The sequence below is a fragment of the Cebus imitator genome, unplaced genomic scaffold, assembly GCF_001604975.1.
Source record: "Cebus imitator isolate Cc_AM_T3 unplaced genomic scaffold, Cebus_imitator-1.0 Scaffold95, whole genome shotgun sequence".
Lineage (NCBI taxonomy): Eukaryota > Metazoa > Chordata > Mammalia > Primates > Cebidae > Cebus > Cebus imitator.
The window spans coordinates 4865906-4871645 of NW_016107410.1; positions in this window are offsets into that span (position 1 = coordinate 4865906).

Genomic DNA, 5740 nt, shown 5'->3' on the forward strand with positions numbered 1-5740 from the left:
CTACCATCAAGAAACCGAGAGTTCAGAGGATATACTGATAACTTAAACAGTAGACAAACATGCTAGGCACTTCAGCAAAGAAGCCACTGTGAGAATCAGAGGAGGGAAGCCTATGGTATTTCAACTACCTAAGTGTTTTCCTGAGGCCTGACTTTATTGCTCCTCTCTTGGTTCAAACCTTTAGGCTTGTGGTCTTGGAACAAAGCAATTGAGGAAAATGATCAGATATATCAGAGTTGTTTCCCTAAACCAGCAAACTTATAGGGATTCCTGTAACCTTCAGGAAAGGAAAACCACTGCTGTGACCTTGCTTTCCCCTTTCCCGGAGGCTTCCATGTTCCCCTCCCTAGCCCTTTTCCTTGCCCTGTGAAATAATTTAATTGTATATGAGCAAAAATGGCTTGTCAAAACCTAGCACACATAGGGCTGCTAGCTCCTGTGGGGGATCTGACATGGGCAAAAGAGCTACTGGTTAGACACAGTGAGCAGATTAAATTTCTGTAGCCATAAGCAATCTTTGCATCAGCAAATTTTGAACTATCAGCTGACAGGTGGTAGAATGCTAGTTAATTGGGTGGATGCAAACATCTGCAAAATGAACTTGATTCTGATGGACATGAGGTTGATACCATTTCAGAAAAAAAAGTATATTTTATTTTTTTCTCTATATTCTGAACCTGCTTCTTTGGTCACATTCAAATTTTTAGAACGAGGAGAGCTCAGGCCTGATACACATGCACAAATATATACAGCCTCTCCCACAGCATCTTCAGAGATACCAGAAGATCGTATCCAACATCTTCTGGATGGGAGGGAACATCAGCCCCATTCACCAAGACATAACAAGAGAAGCCCAGTCCAAAATACCATGTCCCGGGCCCCTACCATGGTTTGGGAAACATTGCAGGGATAAGAAAAGTAGCAGAAAAGGGACAATGGACAATCATATTGGAGAATAGTAAAATCAAAGATGCACCATAGTAAGGCAATGTAAGTGGCTGATCATGGCAGGTCATTTAAGAGACAACTTGACCAGAAACACTACTCAGCAACGGGATGTTGCTGAAGAGGACACAAGGGATTTTCATTGCATTGGATGGACACCCTCATTAGAAAATAAAGACATGTGTCTGCAAAATTGCCAGTGCAGAGTAGGATATGATCCAATTGTTGGCACTACTGCATTGCTATGGGTTGGAATATCAAATTACTTAGCTGGTCACCTTGCAAGACCTTGAAAAAGCAACGAAGCATATAGAAAAGATTTTGAGAAAGGGAGGTGACAGCTAAGACCTAGAAAACGGTATACAGAGGGGGCGATGACTCTGTGGGGTCAATTCTCATTCAGTCTCTTATTCATCCAGCAGACATTTCTTGATGTCTTACCAGGTCCCAGGCACTATGGATGGGAATGTAAAAATGAACAAAGCCCTTAAGGAAGATACAAGCATAAGTGTGTGTGCATGAAATGCGCAAATATATAAGGGGAAAGCAGACCCATTAACATCCAGATGTATTGCAATGTGAAAAGTGCCCTCACATGAGAATATACCTACAGCAAACGCATCAGAGACACAGGAACAGTTCATTTTGCCTGGAGAACAGGAATGGGGCAAAGGTCTTTGAAGATGACACTGACAGAAGAAAGTTACTTCAATGCCAAGAAGGCTGGGGCAGTGGATTGAAAGGACCAAACTCGGAGGGCTCTTTGGATGAATCCCTGGCACCCTCCCCACACATAGAAAAATGCTTTTTTCCCAACAGATTCCCAGTCAGAAGCACATCTGCCAGTCTCACCTTTGTGTTCACAGCTTCATCTTCCAGCTGCAGCGTAGCAGAAAACCTCAGGCTGACCGAGGCTGGGGAGGTACCAAGCCAAAGCCACCTGGCCATCAGCTCCTGGGCAGGCTGGTGGCCAGAGAAGCCCATGCAGGGCCCTGTCCTGTGAGCCCCATGCTGCAGTGGCTTGCAGGCTCTTAGTCACTTTCTTCATTCTTGCCCCTCAGTTTCTATAGACTACACCCCAAATTCGCTGTTTCCATAGACTTTGAGCAGCCATCTAGCTATGTTTTCTGACTTTGGATGACTTTACTGTCTGCTGCCTGCTACCTCGAATGGGGAGCAGCTGTTCTAGCATCCCAACAGTTCCCTTTGCTCATTGCTAACCTGGACTCTGCCTAATAAAAAAGATTCTTCTGGGAGCACAGCAGGAAAGCTTTCATGCTACCTGCCTTCCCTCGGTCCTTCCAGATTCTCCTCCACAACCTGAACCAGACTTCCTGCTCCGGAGGGGGCAGTTTATTTCCAGAAAAAATTCAGGATAAAATTCTAATAATTTTTTCTCCTGATAAACTCTTTCCCTCCCCTCTATGTAAGAAGGTATAGTCTACACTGTGCTCACTGCTTTAAAGAGAGTATGTGCCAGAAAGGAAATGCTTAGTGAACCTTAGAGAATTTTGATCACAAGCAAGATGTTTTGGAGAAGCATTATTAAACTAAAGGTTTCCTCTTTCCACAAGGCATCTGGGGACAAGGGACCAGGAAGGTAATACAGAGTAAGGGAGCCAATAGAGTGGGCTGAGCTGGACATGAGGATCTTTAAAGGGAGCAAATGATACTCAACTGTACCCAATCATGAAGAAATGCAAACCCAGCATCACTTCCTCTTCCATTGTTCAAGAGCAGCTAGAAAGCTGACTCTTCATATGAAATCTGATTTTTCAAATGCTGACAATGAATTCAAAAGTTTTTGTGCAACACTGTGCCAGCGAAACACAATATATCTGTGGGCTGCCTTTGGTTTTGGCCAGATTTAGCCTGTTGGCCACAAGTTTACCACTTTTACTTTAGAGAGAGATGAAATTCACACAGCAACATGGAGATCTACAACCCCTCATTGGCCTTAACCCATCAGGATAGTCTGCTACAAGCAGGAACACTGTAAAAGACACATTTTCAGAAGAAAGGCAGGAAAGTGGTAGCATCTCATATCTGAAATGCTACAGCTCAGAATAGACAGAAAGCACAGAACTATGAAAAGACCCATCTCTTGCTGGGTGCAGTGGCTCACACTCATATTCCCAGCACTTTGGGAGGCTGAGGCAGGTGGATCACCTTAGCTCAGGAGTTCGAGACCAGCCTGGCCAACATGGTGAAACCCTATCTCTACCAAAAATACAAAAATTAGCCAGGTGTAATGGCAGATGCCTATAGTCCAAGCTAATAGGGAGACTGAAGTAAGAGAATCACTTGAACATGAGAGGCAGAGGTTGCAGTGAGTCGAGATTGTGCCACTGCACTCCAGCCTGGGCTAGAGTAAGATTCTGTCCACCCCCCCCCCCAAAAAAAAGACCAATTACTTCAACTCTGTGGCCAACACAGGTACTTAGAAGCCACTGGGAAAAGACAAAGCAATCCTCTCACCTATAATCTAGAGAGATGTGGATCCTACCCACCCGCCCACTGCACAGTGGATGGGGTTCAAGCCAATTTGATCTGAAATACAAAGAAAGTGTAACTCAACTATCAAGTAGGTTGCCTAAGATGAAGATATTGGAGCTCAGAAAGATGGAGTAGACTGCTAGGTTCCACACTGGTAAAAGGTGGTGGATACAGGATTTGAATGCTGGTCTCACTTACTGGAAGCAAACGCTCTTTGAGAATCCCATTCCAAACTCCAGAGTGATCAAAGTTTATCTACTGTGGAAGATGAAGATGAAGAAGAAGACACAGTGGCAGCTGAGGACAAGGAAAGACAGAGATGGGGAGTGGGGAGGAAGGAATGAAAAGAAAGTCAGAAAAGTGAGAGATGGGAAGAAGTAAGAAAAAGGAGGCAAAACAGGGGGGGCAGAAAAGGGAGTAAGAAAAAGGAGAAAGGGAAATCTAGAAAGGAAATTAAGAAAGAAGTGAGAATAGGAAGTGAGAAAATGGAAAATAAAGAAAGTGAGTAAGAGAAGCAAAAAGAGCAAAACAGAATAGGAAACAAGAAAGAGGAAGTGGGAATTTGGAAGCCAAGAAAGGGAAGGAGAAAAGGGAAATGTGCAAAGGAATCGAGAAAGAGGAGAAGTGAGAATGGGAACTGGGCAAACAGAAATGATGAAAGGGAAATGAGAAAAGGGAAGTGAGGAAGGGGAAGTAAAACTGCAAGCAAGAAGGAAACTAAAATCGGGAAATAGGAAAGTGAAGCAGGAAAGAGAAAGCGGAAAAAGGAGAACAACAACAGAAGTAAGAAAAGGAAAGCAGGAAAAAATAGAGGAATAAGAAGGGGAGAAGAAAGAAGGAAAAGGAAAAGAGAAGCAAAAAAGAAGAAAAGAGAATAAAGGAACACAAAGTAGGAAAATAGGAAGGCAAGAGAAAGGCAGTAAAGGAGGAAAAGTGTAGGAAAAGGAAGGAAGCAAAATGTATAAGTAAAATGGAGACATAAGAAAGAGGAGTGGGAAAAGGGAAATAAGAATGGGGGGGCGAAATATGAAAGCAAAAAAAAACAAAAACAGAAAACGGAGTGAGAAAGGGAAGTCTGTGATGAGTAACCAGAAAGGGAAGTGAGGAATAGGAAGTGAGAAAGAGCAGAAAAATGGAGAACAAAGACAGAAAAATGGAGCATTGGGAAACCAAAAGAAAAAAGCAGGCAAGGAAAGGGAAGAAAGGAAATGTGTGAATGCAAAGGAAAGCAGGAAAGGAAGTAAAAAAGAGGAAGCAAAATAGGAGAACAGGGAAGCAAGAATAAGGAAGTAAAAAATGAAAGCAAGAAAGAGCAATGAGGGAAAAATCTCAAAAGAGAAATGAGAAAAGAGCAAGAAAAGGAAGGAAAAAGAAAAGGAAGCAAGAAAGGGAAGCTAGAAAAAACAATCAAGAAAGAAACGTGGGAAAGGGAAGCTAGAAAAAACAATCAAGAAAGAAACGTGGGAAAGGGAAGCTAGAAAAAACAATCAAGAAAGAAAAGTGGGAAAGGGAAGCTAGAAAAAACAATCAAGAAAGAAACGTGGGAAAGGGAAGCTAGAAAAGGAAGCACAAAATAGAAAATGAGAAAAAGGAAGCAAGTGGAAAACAGCGAGAAAAGGGATGAAAAATTAAGAAAGATGCAAGAACAGGGAAGCAAGGTGGGAAAGTGAGAAATGGTAGTCAGTAAAAGGGGTGAGAAAGAAATTGAGAAAAGGTAAGCAAGACAAGGAAGGTAGAAGAGGGAAATGAGAAAGAGAAGTGAGCAAAAGGTGGTGAGAAAGGAAAATGAGAAAAGGGAGCAGGAGAACGAAAGAATAAAAGAGGACAAAAAAGGCACAAGAAAAGTGAAGGAATAAAGGGGAAGAAAGACACATTAGAATACAAGACTTTTTTTAAAGGAAGGAATAAGAAAGGAGGTTGAAAATGGAATCAATAGAAGGTAAGGAAAATAGGAAAGTAAGAAAGAAAAGAAAATGAAAACAAAATAACAGAAGCAAGAAGTGAAAAAGAAAGGAAAGGAAAGAGAAAACCAGAAATCAAAAAAGAAAATCAAAGTAGGGAAGTAAAAAGAAAACCAAGAAAAGGAAAGAAAAGAAGAAAAAAAGAAGCAATAAAAGGAAGTATAATAGGGAAATAAGAAGAGGAACTGAAGAAAAACAATTACAGAAGGGAAGAGAGAAAAGAGTTAAAGAAAAGCAAAATAGGAAAGGAGAAGTAAAAACGGCAATCAAGGAAAGGGAACAAAGAAAAGAGACGCAATGGATTAAAATCTAGAAAAAAAAGTCAGAAAAGAGAAGAG